This window comes from Capra hircus, chromosome 16, assembly GCF_001704415.2.
Source record: "Capra hircus breed San Clemente chromosome 16, ASM170441v1, whole genome shotgun sequence".
Taxonomy (NCBI): domain Eukaryota; kingdom Metazoa; phylum Chordata; class Mammalia; order Artiodactyla; family Bovidae; genus Capra; species Capra hircus.
The window spans coordinates 49366262-49387272 of NC_030823.1; the positions used below are offsets into that span (position 1 = coordinate 49366262).

The 21011-nt window shown below is 45.3% G+C and overlaps 1 protein-coding gene across 3 annotated transcripts in view; it reads left to right on the plus strand.

Annotated features, from left to right (window-relative positions):
- GNB1 (G protein subunit beta 1) overlaps positions 1-21011 on the plus strand; it is a 75734-nt gene that overhangs the window by 26140 nt on the left and 28583 nt on the right. For 2 of the 3 annotated variants that reach the window (XM_018060496.1, XM_018060493.1), the window contains exon 2: positions 17135-17185. The exons of the other annotated variant lie outside the window; for it this stretch is intronic. The gene's annotated coding sequence lies outside the window, so the exon portion shown is untranslated. The remainder of the gene's footprint in view (positions 1-17134; positions 17186-21011) is intronic. 3 annotated transcript variants of the gene reach the window in all.

Here is a 21011-nt window from a genome sequence, read left to right on the forward strand (position 1 = left end):
TTGTGGGAGGCACGGCCCAGCACCCTGCAGGCCCAGGACACCTCAGCCAGGTGAGGCCTGGCATGGGGCTAGTGCACGGCAGGGCTTTGGGGGCGCTTCGTGGCCTTGGGTGTCCCCTGCCTGTGTCTTTCTGAGAATTGCCAAGGGCTGATTCCTGTTTCCTCCACTGAGCTCCCCTTAGTTTCTTCCTCTCTCTGCTAGGCTCATTCCATCAATGTCCAGAAAAAGTTTTTCTTAACCACGGTGGGTAGTGAACCAGGGCGAGGGCATGGCACCTTACTGCCTCCTGTCCCCCCAGGCCCCTTCAAGGAACACTGCACTTGTGAGCTAAGAGCCAGCCCTGCTAAGGTCACCGCCCCCCACAGAGGCCTGGCTCTGGGGGTGCTGCCAGAAGGGGCTGTGAGGTTCCAGCTGTCACCCGGTTTTGGACGTGCTGCCAGCCAGGCCCTATGTGCCTACTCTCTTAGTGCACGTCACTGTACTTTAAAACAAATGTAAATATATCATGAAGTAGAGTGCAAAATTTGCATCACTTTTCCGCCATTACCACTAAATACTTCAGTACATGTGTTTTGAGAACACATATTTTTATATAAGCACAGTTAGCTATTGAAATCAGTAAGTTGCACACTGATAGCTGTCTACTTTCTCCACGTTTCTTTGGTTGTCCCTGTACTGTCTTTACAGCTATTCCTCCCTGACTGACCCAGTCAGTCCAGGAACACAAGTTACATCTAGAGGTCGGGTCTGTTCTTTTTTAATCAGAAACAGCCTGCCTTTGTTGTTCTTTCCCTTGACATTTTAAGGAGTGCGGGCTGGTTGTCCTGGAGAATGACCCTTCTTTGGGTCTGTCTGGGCTTTCTCAGGGTTAGATTTAGATTTTGTGTTTGGGCGGGATACCACACAAGTATTGCGTCCTGGGCCTTCTCTGGTGAGTGTTTCTGATGCTCTCTGTGCCACGTGCAGGGTCTGGCCTGAACGCCGTCTCCTGGGGCCCTCAGCACCAGCTCCTGTCTCCCTGCAGGAATGGCAGCTCCCCGTGAACACCTGTCCTCAGGGCCGCCTGTGCATCCCTCAGGATACGTGTCCCACCTGCCCTGGGATGTGCCCTGCAGTAATCAGTTACTGAGTTCCTCTTGGGTGTTGTTTCGGGAACACAAAGATTAGGAAGTCACTTCTTGATGAATTCCTACTCTTGGTGAATTTATGGTTATTGTCCAGTTTTACAGCCCATACCTAGAGCAGGGGGACAGAGAGCCAGGTGAGGCTCTGGGTGGAGGTGGGGCCCACAGTAGTGGTTTGTGGGGCACCCCTCCCTGCTGTTCTGCCTCCCCTCCCTCTCATCCCCTCCACTTTCCTCTCTGGCCCAGACTTGAGTCTTCATGCAGAGACTCCCCAGTTGATGGCACCTTTAGTGTCCCTGGGGTTTTCACAATGCCCCAGGCTAAAATAAATACCTAAAAGTTTCCTTTATTGAGTCCTTCAGTTAAGTCTCTCAGTCGTGTCCCGCTCTTTGCGAATCCATGATCTCTTGCAGCACAATGAACATTCAGGACTGATTTCCTTTAGGATTGATTGATTTGACCTCCTTGCAGTCCAGGGGACTCTCAAAAGTCTTCTCCAACACCGCAGTTCAGAAGTATCAGTTCTTCGGTGCTCAGCTTTCTTTATAGTCCAACACTCACATCCATACATGACCATTGGAAAAATCAGCCTTGACTTTATGGACCTTTGTCGGTAAAGGAACGGCTCTGCTTTTGAATATGCTGTCTAGGTTGGTCATAGCTTTCCTTCCAAGGAGCAAGCGCCTTTTAATTTCGTGGCTGCATCACCATCCACAGTGATTCTGGAGCCAGAAAATAAAGCCTGTCACCCTTCCACTGTCTCCCCATCTGTTTCCCATGAAGTGATGGGACCAGATGCCATGATCTTCGTTTTCTGAATGTTGAGTTTAAAGCCAGCTTTTTCACTCTCCTCTTTCACTTTCATCAGGAAGCTCTTTAGTTCCTCTTCACTTTCTGCCATAAGGGTGGTGTCATCCACATATCTGAGAATATTGATATTTCTCCCAGAAGTCTTAATTCCAGTTTGTGCTTCTTCCAGCCCAGTGTTTCTCCCATGATGTACTCTGAATGTAAGTTAAATAAGCAGGGTGACAATATACAGCCTTGATGTACTCCTTTCCCAGTTTGAAACTAGTTCGTTGTTCCATGTCTGGTTCTGACTATTACTTCTTGACCTGCATACAGGTTTCACAGCAGCCAAGTAAGGTGGTCTGGTATTCCCATCTCTTTAAAAATTTTCCACAGTTTGTGTGGTCCACATAGTCAAAGGCTTTGGCATAGTCAGTGAAGCAGAAGTAGATGTTTTTCTGGAGTTCTCTTGCTTTGTCAATGATTCAGCAGATGTTGGTAATTTGATCTCTGCCTCCGCTTACCTTTTCTATATCCAGCTTGAACCTCTGGAAGTTCTCGGTTCATGTACTGCTGAGGCCTGGCTTGAAGAATTTTGAGCATTACTTTGCTAGCAGGTAAGATGAGTGCAATTGTGCGGTAGTTTGAAGATTCTTTGGCATTGCCTTTCTTTGGGATTGGAATGAAAACTGACCTTGTCCAGTCCAGTGGCCACTTCTGAGTTTTCCACATTTGCTGGCATATTGAGTACAGCACTTGCACAGCATCATCATTGAGGATTTGAAATAGCTCAGTTAGAATTCCATCACCTCCACCAGCTTTGTTTGTGGTAATGCTTCCTAAGGCCCGCTTGACTTCACCCTCCAGGATGTCCAGCTGTAGGTGACCGCATCATTGTGGTTATCCAAGTCATTAAGGTCTTTTTTGCGTGGTTCTTTGTATTCTTGCCAGTTTTTCTTAATATTTTCTGCTTCTGTTAGTTCCATACCATTTCTGTCCTTTATTGAGCCCATCTTTGCATGAAATGTTCCCTTGGTATCTCTAATTTTCTTGAAGGAGATCTCTAGTCTTTCCCATTCTATTGTTTTTGTCTATTTCTTTACATTGAGACCTTAGGTCCAGTATAAGTATTTATGTCTTAAGAACTTATAGCCCTTTGAGAATGTAATACCCATAGATTGGAGGAGACTTTTTTATTTTATTCTTAACCATAAAGCAAGCTGAGTGCCAAATAATTGATGCTTTTGAATTGTGATGCTAGAGAAGACTCTTTAGGGTCCCTTGGACTGCAGGGAGATCAGATCAGTCGATCCTAAAGGAAATAACCCTGAATATTCATTGGAAGGACTGATGCTGAAGCTCCAATACTTCGGCCACCTGATGTGAAGAGCTGACTCTCTGGGAAAGATTGAGGGCAGTAGGAGAAGGGGCGATAGAGGATGAGATGGTTGGATGGCATCACTGACTCAGTGGACATGAGTTTAGGGAAACTCCAGGAGATGGTGAAGGACAGGGAAACCTGGTGTGCTGCAGTCCATGGGGTTGCAAAGAGACACGACTTGGCAGATGTACAGCAACTACAAACCATTGTTATTAGCCAATGGGCAGTATAGCTTCTCACACTCAGAATCTGCAGGACATGGCTGTCTTTGTTTCCTGGTCCTCCTGGATTCTTGGGCAGTGCTGTCTTCTCCAAGCAACCGCGGAAACTCAGCTTTGTAAGGGTATGACGTCATCAGAAAGGCTGTAGCGCCACCTGCTGTTGAAACTGTGAACCGTCTAGAGCTAGCCGCTTCCATGGTGTCTGTCACCTGTCAGGTTTCTCTGTGCTTGTCTCAACTTCAAACTGTCTTATAACCTGGGAGTTTGCTGCATCTTTCCATGCAGTTTGAGTACCGCAGTTTTAATAGCTCACAGTCTGCTTGAACTAATCCCTGCAGCTTTGGGACATGGGGGCTTCCAGGAGAAGGGGCTTACCCCCTGGAGGAGCCAGGTGAAGGTGGAAGGCGGGACCTTTTCCTGTCCAGGAATCAAGTTTCAGTCATTCTAGGCTGTCTTTCCCCAGAGGGGAAATTGAAAGACCTGCAGGAAAACTAGTGGTGTCAAATATAAAGAGGTTTTACCAGCATTTATAATGTGTGTTTTATGGAAAAAATGAAATTTATCATCTAAGGAACTTAAAAATGAACCTTTGGTAGCCTGTAATTTTTCTTGACAGTTGTGACAAATGAACTGAGAATATAAATGATTTATCAAGATAACAGTGTCTGTCTTTGTTAGATGCCCTGATTCTGACCATGACCCTTTCTCCTGTTCTTGACATGTAAGTGGTAAAACAGCGGGGATAGCCATGAGCGCTGATTCTGCAGATTTTTTTTTCTTTTAGGGCTGCATGTGTTGACTGTAAGTTTTTGAAAACCAAATTATTACTTGCTGTATGTATTTAGGCTTATGTATGATACTTTATGACTCGTCTTTGCCAACTAGTTAAAATGGTACCAGAGAGAAGAGATACAGCTTGCGTAACTTGCAGTGAGAAGTGTGTTACTGTATTAAAGACACTAGTCTTTTTTGTCCAACCTGTGTTCTCTTCTAGGCACCCACCCCATCTCAGGGGCAGCTGTCCCCTCCTGGGCCACAGACAGACACAGCTGATACTGGTTGGTGGTTGGGGTGTGAAGTTACAGTCAGCTTTGGACCACGCACAAGTTAAGAGAGAGGGTGAAAGATAGGGAAAGTGCAGCCATCCAAACTTTAGAAGGGTCACCAGGAGCCAGTCACTGGGCGCTGGATCCTGTGTCTCGTGTCTAGTGCCACACCCTGAGCCTGTTGTGCTTGTTGTCCTGGGACCTGTCGGATCCCTCCGTTTCCCATGGGAATTTTCCTCTGCTTGGCAAACAAAAGAGCCATGACTAGACCAGTTAAACTTTCTGGTGGGTTGAGGTAGGGGAAGTCGAGTCATTTCTTCGTATCTAGAATTAACCATTTCCTAAAAGATGTAGTTCTTAATAATGTCAGAGTTCTTTCTTCTTTTATGTTTTTCCCCTCGTTGACAAATAGCACAGGTAATTGGGCAGTGTATTTATTTATCCAGTGATAATATATGTGGTAGATAATATGAAGTAGATAGTATATCTACTTCATGGCAAATAGATGGGGAAACAATGGAAACAGTGAGAGACTTTATTTTGGGGGGCTCCAAAATCACTGTAGATGGTGACTGCAGCCATGAAATTAAAAGACACTTGCTACTTGGAAGAAAAGCTATGACCAACCTAGTCAGCATATTAAAAAGCAGACATTGCTTTGCCAGCAAAAGTCCATCTGCTCAAAGCTATGGTTTTTCCAGTATTCAAATATGGATGTGAGAGTTCAACTATATATAAAGAAAGCTGAGCACCAAAGAATTGATGCTTTTGAACTGTGGTGTTGGAGAAGACTCTTGAGAATCCCTTGGAATGCAAGGAGATCCAGCTAGTCCATCCTGAATATTCATTGGAAGGACTGACACTGAAGCTGAAACTCCAATACTTTGGCCACCTGATGCAAAGAACTGACTCACTGGAAAAGATCCTGATGCTGGGAAAGATTGAAAGCAGGAGAATGGGACTACAGAGGACGAGATGGTAATAAAAATACGAAATGATTAAAAGTAAGAATATACTGTTCACGTAACCTGGTTTTCTTGAATGTCTTCATTGTGTCATTGTTTTCCAGGACACATCCCTCAAGAGGTTCAACAGTATGTGAACCTTTTCCCTTTTCTTTCTGAATTAATGTAATTTTTCTTTCTTTGAAATATAACATTTTATTTTTGGCTGTTCTGGGTCTTTGTTGCTGTGCAGTCTTCTCTAGTTGCGGAGAGTGGGGCCCCCTCTTGGTTGCAGTGTGCAGGCTTCTCATTGCAGTGGCCTCTTGTTGTGGAGCAGGGGCTCTAGGGTGCGCGGGCTTCAGTAGTTGCGGCTCCCAGGCTCCAGAGCACAGGCTCAGTAGTTGTGGTGTACAAGTTTAGTTGCTCCGCATCATGTGGGATCTCCCCAGATCAGAGATCAAACCCATGGCCCCTCATTGGCAGGCGGATTCTTTACCACCAGGGAAGCCCAATGTTATTTTTGGCTTTAAAAGAAAAATAACTGTCAGAATTCACATTCTTGATCACCCCATGTTTCACCAAATTGTTAATTACTACATTAGTATGATTGGGAGGAGGAAATACTGTCCACTAAAGAGAAGAGTGAACAAATGTTAAAGAAATATTTGGGAGGCCCCTTGATGCCGGACTCTTTGGCACCAAGAGTAGGGTGAAGAGTCCGGTGACTGTGCCCCTGTGCCAGGCTACGCATGTGCAAACACTTTTCTTCTCAGGTCTCTGAAAGTATGTGTCCTCACTTAACTCTTGTAGGTCAGGAGCTCACAGCATCCAGTTATGTGCAAAGCTCTGCCCTCGCCCTTCTGTTGTGGCCAGGGAAATGCCAGCTTCTCTCCAAGGAGTGCTTTCCTTACCCTGGACTTAAGCACAGTGTTTATTACTCCTGTGAGGGGAGGGGAGTTATTTATGTCATTTACTTGTTAATCATTTCTAATAAATGAATAACTTGGATGGAACTTTGATTTTTATAGCTTGGTTTTCTTATATTCAGTAAGCTTCTTGGTGAATTCCTACGACTAACGATTCTTTAATCAAAGAGTTCTATCTTGAGTGTTTGCTTGCTTCAAGTTTAATTAGGAAGGAAAGTCTGGGACCAAAATGATATGTGTATGGTGTGTATAGATCCTTCTTGAAACAGATTTTTGATGCCGGTTTCGCTGTGTTTCCACTTCTTTTCTGTGATCCCCTTCTCCCTTGCCACCCTTTTTCCCCTTTTTTTTTTTTGATGACTGAACTTTTTTGTACCAACAAGGTTGCATTTAAGAGAGGGATAGCAATTGGAGTACGTTCAGGAGTGGGGAAAACAAAGTTATTATGTCTATTCCTGTCTTTGTCCAGCAGGGTTTAGTTTATGCAGGTGAGAGCCTTGAGTGCCGGGGCAGGTTGGTGCGTGGACCCCTTGCTTCAGTGCCTGACACCAGGCAGAGCTGTGTAGAGTGCGTGAAAGAAGGCTCATAGACCATTCATTGCCAGAGGTTCTGTAAACAGTTTACAGCTTCCGTCCTGCTTCAGTGCTGCTGGACAGTGTGGCTGTGTTTTCAAACTGGAAGTACAGGCTTAGCTAGGGGCTCCTGTGCGCTCGGTCCTGCTCCCTCAGTAAAACGAGCTGCACGACTCTGTGGTTGGTTCCCAGTCACATGACAGTTGTGTTTGCTGTGCACTGTAAGTGTGCACTAAGTGTGCACTAGCGTGCTCTCTAAACAACTGTGCAGACCTGAAATGAGAAACACTTCATTGCTAAAGAGTGCTGACCATTGTTTGAGCCTTCAGTGAGTCAAATTAGTAACAGCAGGAATCACTGATAACCATGACAAATACAGTAATAATAGATTTGAAATATTTCAAGAATTCCAAAATGTGACACAGAGACACAAAGTGAGCAAATGCTGTTGGGAAGATGGCGCCAATGGACTTGCTAAACATGGGCGGGCCTGCCACAACCCTTCAGTTTGTAAAAAATGCATCTCCAAGTGCAGTCAGGCAGTCTGCCTGTAAGTGCTCCTGCCTCAGTCTGGCCTGAACCGGCGCCGGCGCAGGGCTGGGTTTGCAGAATGCGTTTCTGACAGTGACCACGTGATCCATACAGCCTTCGGCTGAGCTGCACAGTGCAGAGCACTGCCGGCTTCTGGGCTGCCTGAAGGCGCAGAGTCTGTCCTTGCCCATTTCCAGGCCCCCTTGTAAGTCACAGTGGCTTCAGAGACACTTCAGCTCATAGTGCCTTCCATGTTTCCATTTTTGTAGGAAATATGCTCATGTCTTCAGCCTGGAAGTTTTGGAAGCAGGTTCCTATTCTTGAATGTGGGGGAAATCTTACTTTTTAAAATTTGTCTCTAACTCTTCAAGGGAAGAATACACTCATGTTTCTCAGATTTCTTTGTGAGGGACTAATGGTCAGGATCATGGTTCAGATCTGGCAGAGAGACCCAAGTCCACCTGGAGCGTTTGTGGTCCATGTATTTCGCCATCCTCAGACACCGTTAATCTGAGTCCTGGGGAAGGTGCCCGGATGTGTGGTGGTTACAAGCACCTTGAAAGGTACGAGCCCTTTCAACTTTCTTCCATAGGAGGAGTCAGATGTCAGAGCTCTCCTTTAGAAAGTTAAATCAGGTGATGATGAATAAGATGGTTGGAGAGGAAAAAAGATGGCTGGGGAGTGAGTTAATAGTAGGCTCCATGAAGACTGAGCTGGAAGGAGGCCAGCAGTGGGAGTGAGTCCAGGGTGGGAGAAAGGGAGATTGGTGGGATTGGGTGGCAGCTTGGGGCAGGGTTTTCTGTGTTGATGAGGGTGGAGAATGGACTGTCATGGGGTTTGGAAAGGCAAACCTGTGATTGTGATGAGATTGAGCCTGAGAGTGCAGGACCTGGGGTGCAGCAGGGAGGAGGGGCAGCAGGAGAGCAGGGTCCCCTCACCTGGTGTTCAGGGAGCAGGAGGTGACTGGCATGCCAGGTGTTGCTCATACAAGTCAAATAAGGGGAGCAAGGTCTGCGGTTGCCATTACCCAGGTGGGAGGCATGGGTTATGTGATTGGAATTAAGACAGGTGGGAATTTCGGAGACACTTTTGGTGAAGCCATGAAATGAGGAAAGAGATCATGGCCTGACTTGCTACCACTTTATAAGTCTGGAATGCAGAAGCCCTGGGATGGGACAGGAACCGTGGGGAGTGCGCCCCTCCCATGTGTCCGTGATCCTCTTCTTTTTGCTGCTTAGTCCAAGCTGTGGTGGGTGGGTTGCCACAGGCCTCAGGTTCATGTCCCACTCGCTGCCTCTATTTCCACAGCATCAGGGGACACAGTTTTGTCTGACGTTGGCCAGAGGGTACTTGTCCTTGGTGTGGTCAGCTCTGACTGGGGTGAGGGGGAGCGTGGGACAGTCCTGAGACCAGGTTTTGGAAGAGGAGCAGTTGGGGCAGCTCTTAGGAACTCGGTTTGTAACCTGACAGGCCCCTTCCCTTCAGAGCAGCCATGAAGGCTTGGCACCATCCAAGGTACTGCCTCTTGGGGTCAGCGCGACAGTGGTCAGAGAACTGGACAAGCCAGGTGGCTGGGTAGCATGGTGGTCGGGGGGGGTGTGATCAGCTCTGTCTCGAGGTCGAGTACTGTTTCCTGGCAGAGGGGAAGAGAGGGCAAGGACATTCTGAGCAGAGGAACACATTTAATTTTTTATCTGATTTTCTTTTAAAAATTGCACACAGACTTGTTTTTAAATGGCAGTAAGTATTGCATCAGGGTAAGCCCCTGGGCTCAAATCCAGTTGCCGGGTGTCACACCAGCTCTGCCACTTGGTCTTAGTGCAGCTTTGAGCCCAGTTACTGACCTTCCTCTGCCTTAGGTATCTTTTCTGTAATTTTGTAGAATTGAAATGCCAAGGAAGGATGATAGCAGTACACACCCGTTGCGTTGCTGAGGAGTTAATCAGATGGCTGTAAAGTACTTAGCAACATAGCATTGGGTGCATAATAGTTATTTGATAAATTTTAAGGTTGATTAACCTTTTGATCTATATCTTTTTCGCAGACATAATTAGAAATCTAGTTTGAGGGCGTAGACTCTATATCAGTTTAGTTGTCCATAACATAAAGGGTACACTGCAGATGTGGTGCTTAGAGTGGTTCCTGAGACCCACGTGCATGCCTGGGGGTCAGCCCTTCTGGATGTCACTGTGACAGAGCACATTCACTCCCCGAACATGAGGCCGGAAGAGGATGGAGGAGAAGATTGTGTCTCCTCTGGATCTCCTGAGTTCCAATTGTGACATCTTTCTCATTTTTTCCACTTTTTTCCACTTTTGGGGGAAAATGTCCTCCAGAGTCTTCCTGGACTTTGAGTGTATGATTTTTGCTTGGAGTTAGTTCAGGACAGCACTGTTTTCTCCCAGTATCCAGTGTTGCTGTTGGGAAGTAAGATGCTGCCGACTCTTGATCCTGTGTAGCACCAGTTTGTTCCATGTGGAAACTTTGAGGGTCCTGCCTTTGGTGTTCTGAAATACGATGTATCTTGATAACAGTGTCTTTTCTTTCATTATGCTTGGCCCATGGTGCGTCTTTTCCGCCTGGAGATTGAGATAGTTCCAGGAGGAAATGATCAATGCCAGGAAGAGGTGGTGGTATAGTTGTGCTCCAAGCATATTGCTGTTTTTACTCATTTCTGGCTATATATTTCCATAGCTCGTCCTCCAAGAATGTGTTAAATATTCAGTAGTTACTGCTGTGCTTGATGGTAAAGTTACTCTTTCATTGCAAACATTAGAGCTATTCTCCTAGGCAGACCTAAATTGGGAGAAAGTTGGAATTCTGCAGGTCATATTGGACAGGTTACCACCCGTCTGCAAAAAATAAGTACTTTTCCGCATAACTTTTCCCCAAGAGATTTATTGTAACATGTGGAAACCACAATGAAGTGTGACTTTTATTTATTTATTTATTTTTTTTGAAGTGTGACTTTTTTAATGAACCCAAGAAAATACAGGATAATTTAAAAACTAACTGAATATGGTTAGAGGTTTTTTATTTGGCAGCCAGATCTGTTTCTGGTTGGAGCATCACAGGCATTCCTGGGCACCCCTTGCACCTTCACACGGAGCTGGCTCACCCCAGACTGTGATGGTGGGAGTGGCAGCCCAGCACGTTCTTTCATTTTCACACTGCTCAAGAATGATGGTGCGGACATGAGACTCCAGACACGTCCCTGTAGCATGTCACCGCGACGTGTGGCTGCTAGTGTTCTACAGGCTGGTCAGACTCGGAAAGGACCCAGTGGTTGGAGCTGTCAGGGGCTTTACAGTGGAGTTAAACTAGCAACCAGTAACAGAACACTGTCTGGAAGGTCCCCAAATATTTGTAAATTCAACAAAGATTACATCATAAGGGAAACTTGAAAATATTTGAATGGAAGCGAAAACAGAGCATACCAGCATTTGTGGAGCATAGTGAAAGCAGTGCTTATAGGGAAGTATAAAGAATTAAATGCTGACTACAGAAAACAGTGGTCTTACCGGTCTAAACTTCTGCTGTAAGAAGCTAAAAGAAGAGCAGGTCGATTTCAAAACAAGTGGAAGGAGGACAGTAATGACAAGAGCAAAATTATGTGGAAGTGAATGTAGAAACACAGTAGAGAAAATCAGTGAAACTGAAAATTGGCTCTTTGAAAAGATCAAATTGATAAACCTCTAGCCAGCCTGAGAAAAATAGCACTTAAAACACTGAGAAAATGAAGAAAAATTAATGAAATATGAAAAACTAAAAGTTGTGTTAATTCATCTTTTAAAAAATGTGCACTCTTAAAATGCCATTGATTAAGCCATTAAATCATGAATGTATTATTGTGCCAAGTTTTCCAGCTACTACAGAAGCTGTTTCTTACTATATTGGTCAGTGAAAAAAATTTTTTCTTTTTAATTTTTAAAAATAGTTATGTTATTTTCTGACTTTATCGTCAAGTAATCTCATCTTTTATTTGATCACTGCAAGGGTGTGTTTTTAAATCTATGTTTGCTGTTGGTTGGCCGTAGTATTTTCCTCCCCCAGGTTTTTTTTTTTTTTAATGTTATTTTTATTCATTTATTCTCGGCTGTGTTGGGTCTTTGTTGCTGTGCAGGCTTTCTGTAGTGGCAAGTGGGCTGTCTAGTCGCAGTGCTCGGGCTTCTCATTGCAGTGGCTTCTCTTGCTGCATAGCATCGGCTCTAGGGCGCAGGCTTCAGTAGTTGTGGTACACGGGTTTAGTTACCCCGAGGCGTGTGGGATCATCCTGGACCAGGGATGGAACTTGGATTCGCAGGTGAAATCTTGACCACTGAGCCACCTAATTTTATTTGTTTAACAGTTGAAGGAGAATTTTTATTTTTGCATCCTCCTAGATATTGGGGAGGGAGTTGAAGCTGATCACTTGAGCACGCTATGTATTAGTTGTGCAGTCATGTCTGAACTTTGCAACCCCATGGACTATAGCCCTCCAGGTTCCTCTGTCCATGGGATTCTCCAATCAAGAGTACTGGAGTGGGTAGCCATTTTCTTCTCCAGGGGATCTTAACAACCCAGGGATCGAACCCGGGTCTGTTGCTTTGCAGGCAGGTTCTTTGCCGTCTGGGCCACCAGGGAAGCCGTTGAACAATTCCAATACATGTTGATTAAATCCCTTGCTTGAAGTTTTTCTATACTAAATGTGGATTGTATCATACACCTAGTTTTAAATAACTTTCGAATCTAAATGGAGCAGTGAACATTCTGTACTTGCACCAAGATTTAGTAATTTGTAACATTTTCTTTCTCTGTGTGCTTTTTGGTGAACCATTTGATTGTTGTAGGTGTAGATACTTTATCTCTACAACTTCAGCCTGTCCCAAGAACAGGGATGTTCTTTTACATTTATCTCAAAATCTGAACATGGATTCAGTGATGCCAAATCCAGTCCACATTTAAATTTCCTCAGTTTTCTTCAGAATGTCTTCATGCCCTTTTTAAAATTCGGGGTTTAACCAAGTTCAAATGTTGTACACTTGGTTGTCATGTCTCCTGAGGGCTGCTACCCTCAGACTTATTCCTAAATTTGCCTAGGGGACCTTCTTCACATTATCATTTCCCACTCTTCAGAACAGTTTTGTGCTAGAGAATTAATCAGAACTGAGAAGTTTACTTTGTCTTGTACAAGTGCCCAGTCCTTTTGGCAGAACTGTTAGGACTGGATTGTTCTGGAATTTAGCCTTTTTTCAGGTTTTAGAAAGATGAAGGGGTGTGTGTGTGTGTCGTTTCTCAGTGCCACCAGTAGAACTTAGACACCTCAAAGTTTGTGACAGAATGCATGACTGTTCACATTGAGCAGCGTAAGGACTCATCAGGGCCCTCATGTCTGTTCTGGCCAGGTGTGGGTAGCTCAGAACTGCAGAGAAGAAACCAGGCACCTGTGTGCTCTTGCTGTCTTGGGGTTGTGTTGGATATAGGAGGAGTCATTCCCAGGACCTTTCCTTGATCTGAAATTTTAACATCATCAGTAAAGGAATTCTCCACATGTGTCTCTATAAAGGGTTTGGGTTTTAGATTTTGAAAAATACTGAAAAAAACAATAACCATACAATTACTAGTATTTGGTACTTAAAATCTCATGATGTACTACAATATGTACAAAGAAGTTCATCACAGATATTTAATATTGGTAAATTAACAACTACACTGAATCAAAACATTGGCTTAGTTGATCTTATCAAGACTGTTTAAGTGCCTAATCTTTGACACAATAATAATAATTCCATCTTCGAAAATCTGCTCTGAGGATATTAGCCTAGTAGACTTTGGCAGTCGAGCACCTTGCCTAAGGGAACCAGGTGTCTGTGGGCCTGAGAACGGCTGAGTCCCCAGCCCCTCGCTTTTGTGCACTGGCCTCTCTGCTCTGGGCCATGTTAGTCTAGTTATGTTGGTCCTGTGCCCCATGGGATAGTTTCTCACACTTGCTTCTCTGCATGTAGCAGGACCCAGGTAGGTAGCACACACATTGGTTTTGTTGCCTTGTGTTTTCAGTGTCTGGCGCACACTCACATTACAGGCATGGAAATTTCTGTGGAGTGAATGGATGGTCAAGGGATTTGACTTCCAAAACCAGAGCTGGGAGGGGTGTGGTGTGCAGCTGTCTGTCCCTGTGAGGGAGTGGTCTGGAAACTTTGTGCTGCACAGGTTTACATAAGTGGGCCGTCCACAGAGGTCCAGAGGGAGGGACACAGGGCTCACACCCCTCTTCCTGGAGGCTCGCCACTGGTCAGCAGAAAACTGTCTAAAAGCAGTGTCAGGGTGGGCGAGGCATTGTTTATTTGGGGGTATTAAAAATGTTTGATTTGCTTGTAAAATTGACTTTACAGTTGTGTGTTTACACTGGTAAATCTATGATTTGAATTTTATTTTACATACTTTAAATTTGACTAAAAGTTGATCTTTAAATGTTGGAGCCTTTTTCTTGAAGTTTATGTTTGTATTTTCCTCCAACTTCTCTTTCTAACTGGATTGCTTTCTAAGAAGATTAAAGAAATACTCAGCGTGTGCTCATGCCACCCCTTCCTACCCTCTGTAGCCGCACCCTCCTGGTGGGCTTCAGGGTAACTGGGGTGTCCGCCGCCCGCCTGCGGCCCGGGGGCCACGCTTCCTTCTGACTGCCTGTGCTGCGCCCTCCCCTGTGAGCCTGTCAGCCAGGCTCAGTGGAGCGCGCTGAGGTGCTAGGCTCCTAGGGGTTCAAGGTATGGCTCACCTGCCATTGTGCCTTTTGCCTCTGGTCAGTGTGGTGGCTTCGTAAAATGTAGGCTTTGGTTTTTTAAATCCCAGTTTGTCTGATTCCCTGTAAAAGTGGTGCTTCTGGTTTAGGATCATGTAGTCGTCTATGGATGTGAGAGTTGGACTATAAAGAAAGCTGAATGCCGAAGAATTGATGCTTTTGAACTGTGGTTTTGGAGAAGACTCTTGAGAGTCCCTTAGACTGCAAGGCTATCCAACCAGTCCATCCTAAAGGAAATCAGTCCTGAATATTTATTGAAAGGACTAATGCTGAAACTCCAATACTTTGGCCACCTGATGCGAAGAACTGACTTACTAGAAAAGATCCTGATGCTAGGAAAGATTGAACGCAGGAGGAGAAGGGGACGACAGAGGATGAGATGGTTGGATGGCATCACCGACTGAATGGATGTGAGTTTGAGTAGGCTCCAGGAGTTGGTGATGGACAGGGAAGCTTGGCATGCTACAATCCATGGGGTCACAAAGAGTTGGACACGACTGAGTGAACTGAACTGAATATACGCTGCTGTCTGAGACTGTGGTCTTGTTCCCTCTACTGGGTTCTATGGGCTGGGCAGTCAGAAGAAGACCCACACTTGAGTCTTGTATTCACCCAGAATTGAGTCTGGGCAGCACTCCCTGTGAATCTCAGGCAGTGGGGTGGGAATGGGAGGGATTCAGAGGTGCTCTCAGCACCCTCTGTAGCTAGAGGGCAAATGTTCTCGGCTCCCACAGAATAGGCAACTTGAACTTTGTTTCATTCTTTGGGCACAAGACAGTCTAGGCCTTTGAATTAGATCAAACTTGTGATGCGTTTTTCTGACTATTCTATACTTTTGTCTTCTTGTCTCTTGATGTGAAAAATCCCTGAAAGGACTTGCATTTGGAGATCCAGTTGAGGGCAGCAGTCACCTTGAAGGAGTGGCTGTCACCTGGGACCAGTATTGCTCTCCCCATGGAATGATTAGTGGTATCTGGAGATTGGGGGTTGTCACAGCTGGGGAACGGGTGCTGGGGCCAGCCAGATGCTGAATACCTCCCAGGAGATGGGGCAGCTCCCACCACAGAGAACAAGCAGTCTCAAAAGTCAGCTGTGCCAAGGTTGCATTCCCCTTTTTTAAATTTGATGTCTGGGTGAAGCCTTCGGTGCCCACTCCTCAGAGCTCCGCTGAGTAGGTTTGTGAGCGTGAGCCATAGTCTGCCCTGTCTCCCTCTTATTCCATACCTGCTGGTTGGCTTGGGTTTTGTTTTTCCTCTCTTCCTTCTCTCTGATCTTTTGGCCTCCAAGGTATGTGGGACCTTAGTTCCCTCACCAGGGATCAAACCCCTGCCTCCTGTATCTGCAGTGCGAAGTCCCTGGTTTTGTTTTTCCATGCACCTGTTAACAGCACTTTTTCCTCCTCTCATCCAAGGTAAAATTCATAAAACCATTTTGAAGTGGACAATCAGTGGCATTTTAGTAATTCACAGAGCTGTGCAGCCATTGCGTCTCCCTAATTTCAGAACACCATCTCCCCAGGAGGAGCCTGTGTCCTTGTTATTGTGCACAGAGTCCCTGCAACCCCTGCCTTCTGTCTTTGTGGGTTTGCCTGTTCTGGGTGTTTCATGTAAACAACCATACAGTATGTGACCTTTTGTGTCCGGCTTCTTGACATAGCGTAATGTTTTCAAGGTGTTGTCCCTGTATCAGCACTTCATTCTGTTCTGTGAATGAACAAGATTCCACTGTGTTGGCTGGGCCTCATTTGTTTGTTCATCTGCTGATATTTGGGCTGTTGCTACCTTTTGGCAGCTGTGACTAGCGCTGCTGTGGACATCCATGTGTGGGGACTGAGTGCCTATTTTCAGTTCTTTGGGCGTATAACTGCATGTAGAATTGCTGGGTCGTGCGGTGGGTCTGTGATTAGCTTTTTGAGGAATCCCCACACTGTTTCTTCCATACTTAACTTTTATTGCTGGATAAATAGTATGTGCTTGCTTATAACATATGCAGCATAATTCAACAGTAAAACTGTTTTGTTAAATAAGTGCCTTAGAATTCACAGTTCAGCTGGGGGACATTTCAGCTTGTTGATGCCTGTCCCAGCGCCCAGATTAGATGCATGTATGGGAGTTTGTAAGCATAATAGTGAATTGATCACTAGGCAGGAGGTAACCTGTGAAACATCCCAAAGTGGCCCTTCCAGACAGAGTATCATTTGGAGAGATTACCAGAGCATGTTAAAATGTATCGAAACTTAGTTTCTGGGAAAGAACAAGCAGGCATTTCCAAAGAAATCTAGAATGGAATTTATTTTTGTACTGGCTGCAGTATGATGAGAGGCAGGTCTGGAGGCTCATTGCCATGTCTTCTGCCCTGGCATTCTGGACAGGAGGTCCGTTTTGGATGGTACCGAGGCAGCTGGAGGGGTGGGCAGGGTGTCTGTCCAGGTGGACTTGCCTGCACTGAGGGGACATTCACATAAGATCATCTGGGGGAGGTTAATCTTAGAAGTGTCTTGAATTACAGTGATTTTTCTGTTTTTGTTGTTGCTGTAATTTTTCTGGTAACACCTTCCCCCTGATTCTTTTCAGTTTAATTCAAAGTATTTTCCCTAAGGCATTTTTAAGGGTTTGTTTTTTTTTTTTTTTTTTTTAAGAAATTGAGATTTTTCTTCTTTTCCACATTGAAGAACTTAACGCTGTTAATACAAAGTACTGTTCAGTGATTCAGGGGAAAGAAATGGTGACAAGGAAGGGGCGAATTCATGGCTTCTTAAAGTGTATGGAATATTGTGCCTCACAACCTTAATCAATGCAAATACAGCCTTTTCTCTGTTGCAGACAATTTTACATGTTTGGGAGAACAGAAACCAGCAGCACTTCTGAATTAAGGTAATTTTGATATAATTTGATTTTATCAGTTTTTAGAATAGAATGTTTACATTTCTCCAGGGTTTTCTTTTTTCTTTTTAAGAACCTGGTTTTTGTTATAGTTTTGCCCATCTCTGTTTTAAGCCAGTGCTGGTTTTCAGACTAGACTGATCCAGAGAAAGATGTTTTCTTCCGAGGTTCCCTCCATTGTTCAGCATGAAGGGGTGAGGTTCTGGAGTTGATGGTCCACATTCTGGACAAGAGCAGTATTTCTCCAACTTCTTCCAGGAGAAAGCGGGAGAGCCTCTTTGTAATCAAGTCTTAGTTGGAGTACCAGCTGATGATACAGATTGAAGGTGAAGCCATGAAATCCAGAAAAAACTCCAGTATGTTTGTATGAGGTGGGAGAGATAAAGCAAAAGTGTCGCAGTTGTTAGGGGTAACTAGGTGAGGGCATCCAGTTCTTTATGTTTTTCTTCCAACTCTTCACAAGTTGAAATAATTTAAAATTAGAAAGCAAAACTAAATTGAATGAGTTAGGTGCTCAGACAGTTGGGTATCCATATATAAAAGGTGAAATTGACACCACAGACAGGAATTAACCCAAGATGAATCATAGAACTTAACGTAAAGCCTAATACTAGAAAACCTCTACATGAAAACATAGAAAAATCATTGAGACTTTGGGTTGCTAAGTTGCTGCTAAGTCACTTCAGTCGTGTCCGACTCTGTGCGACCCCATAGACGGCAGCCCACCAGGCTCCGCCATCCCTGGGATTCTCCAGGCAGGACTTGCGGTTAGGCAAGGATTTCTTTTTCTTTTTTTTTGCCACCATGCAATTTGTGGGATCTTGGTTCCCCAGCCAGGGATCAGACCCTGTCCTCAGCAGTGAAAGTATGGAGTCCTAACCGCTGGACTGCCAGGGAATTCTGAGGCAAGGATTTCTTAGTGACATCAAAGACACAGACCATTAAAGAGAACATTTTTAAATTGGACTTGGCGGCAAATTTAAAAATGCCTGCTCCTTCTAAGACACTGAAGAGGATGAAAAGACAGGCCACAGAAAATATTAACAGATCACATGTCTTCTAGGTAACTTGTGTCCAGAATAAGTAAAGCACTCTTAAAATACAGTATTAAGAAAACAACCCAGTACAAAGGCAAGTGATTTGAGCAGACATTTCACCAGAGGATATAATGAGATAGCAGATGAGCATGTGAAAAGATGGTCAGAATTATTAGCCATTGGGAAATGCAAATTAAAACCACATCGAGACACCACTAACCACCTACTCCAGTGGCTACAGTGGAGAAGACGCACCAAGTGCACCCAGGGCGAGCGCACGGACAGGGGCCTGAAAAACGGTGTAGCCACGCTGAAGACAGCTTGGCAGTTTCTGAATATGCTGAGTGCATGCTGGTCGCATGATCTGGTGCTTACCCAGGAGGGATGAGGGCAGGTGTCCCTGTAGAGACCATGCTGAGGGTGCACAGCCAGAGCACAGGAGGGTGCGTCCTGTGGGATTTGCCTGTGTAAAGTGACAGAAAGCAGACGCATGGGTGCTGGGGGGTGGGGGGCAGTTACAGAGCGGCACAGGAGACTTGGGGTGTGGCCGTGTTAGTTGTCTTCAGGGAGGTGTGGTTTCAGAGGTGTGTTAATGTTTCAGAATGTATCAAACTATCTGTTTTGTTGTGTTACTTACTTTAAATAAAGATATTTTAAACTGAAGGAACAGTTAGCATATGAGCTGCCTAGCCTCAACCTGATGAGTCCCTGGTTAGTTACCCTGGCAGCCACTGTTAGGCATAGTTCCACCACTGTGGAGACCTATTTCACTGGCTGGGTAGGAAGTGTGGCAGGTGAAGGAAGAGGTGGTTTTCTGTTACTAAATCATTTCAGGTGGAAAATCCTGTTAACTGCTTTTGTAACAAGTTCTATTTAGTGAGACTTCGCTGTGGTTCAGTCAGTTGTTAAGGACCTTTTTGGATCCTCATTGAGTCCTTGTGGCCTGTGAGGTAGGGATTGTTTTTGTCTCCATTTTCAGACCAAAAGCCAGACACAGAGGGGTTACACCTGCCGACGAGTGTCAGGCCTGGGGGATGGATGTGCAACCCCTGCCACGTGCAGCCACACTGCCTCCACCAGCAAGGCCTGCTAAGACACGCGGGACACCCAGTGGAGTTCATCGTAGTTTGCCGGGAGTGAGTGTAAAGACAGAGATTATCTGCGCAGTGGTGTGCATGTGGCATGGTGGAGAGCAGTCTTCCCCCAACGTGAGGGTGGCAGCCCCTCAGAGGGGCCTCTGTCGCGTGCGGCTGACTTCAGTCCGACCACTTTTCCCGTTTAGCCCTTCCTTCCTTCCAGGTGCAGGCGTCTTAGATGGCGTCCATTGTGTATTAAATTTGGCTCTGAAATCGTTAGATCAGAACTTCCTGACTCTTACAGGGAGGCTGGGGAGACCTGAGTCTGGGCGAGGGGAGTCTCCCCATGCGCCAATGAGCATTTGGAAGCCGCAGAGGCTTCCTGGACGCACAGGTTGTGCGGGAGACAGCCTGCAAAGGTGGGCTCTGGGCAGCAGGTGGGCTCTCCCCTTTTGGAACCCGCCCGCTGCACCCTGCACCCTGCCTGCTTGGGCTCCTCGGCTCCCACTGTGCAGTGCTGCCAGGGCCCTGGGGTCTCCTAGGTCTGCTCCAGTGCTTTGTTACCTATAAATGCAAGGTGGACTGAGATGCATGTTCCTTTCTGGTTCAAGAATTTTCTTAGCAGGCGCAAAATAGTATTCATGTGCTAGGTTAAATAAATCTGAGTTTTAAATTATTCAGTACAATAGCAGTATGTTTGCAACTTTTTAAAAGCTTTCTATAACATGCTTCTTATCAGATGTTTTATTATGAAATGTAAATTCTTTATTTGCATTTTACTATTTTGAAGATAGAAAAGTTACTATTTCCAAATGTGACATTGCATAGGAACCATAATTACCTTCTGTATGGTGGTAAAACTAGATAGTGCCTTCTAAGTAATGGGCTTTAGTAAACAAAATAGGGAATCGGCAGTACTTGATACCATTTCTGTGTAGGGAGGATGGAGCGGCATTACAAAAGGTACTTTTTTACTTTCTGTGTGCTCTGCAGTCTGTCCATGGAGCCAGAGTACTTTCCTACTGTCTTCAGGTACATGGTTGGTTTTTTAAAGAAACTGTTTTGGTGGGAGAGGATGGCTTTGAGCAGCTTGTTGGATTTCAGTTCCTCAGCCAGAGAGCAAACGTGAGCCTGACAAGCAGAGTGCCAAGTCCTAACCACTGGAATGCTGGGGAGTTCCTGATGTGTGATTAGCTTTTGTTAGACAGTAAACCCCTCTGGGTGCTTTTAGCCCTGTGATGGTCCTTCTCACTCAAGGACTGGTGCCGGATCTTGGGAAACCAGGGAAGTGTGTTCTGGAAGATGTAGGAGCCACTTCCAGGCAGCAGACCAGATACCTGCATGGCACCAGGGGCTTTTCCTCTCCCCTGATGTCGGTGTGCATGGGTTTCTTAAATTGATACACAGGTTCCCAGAAATTCAGTTTGCGTGGAAGTGGCTTTTGGCTGTCAGTGACTTTGTGAATTTATCTGTGTATGTTTTATTATGATTTGAAAGTATGAGAACATTTATTTTCAAAAGATAGTAAACTGAAGGGGCTTCCTAGGTGGCACTAACGGTAAAGAACCTGCTTGCCAACACAGGAGACATAAGAGATGTGGTTTCAATCCCTGGGTCAGGAAGATCCCCTGGAGGAGGGCATGGCAACCCACTCCAGTATTCTTGCGTGGAGAATCCCATGGACAGGAGCCTGATGGGCTGCAG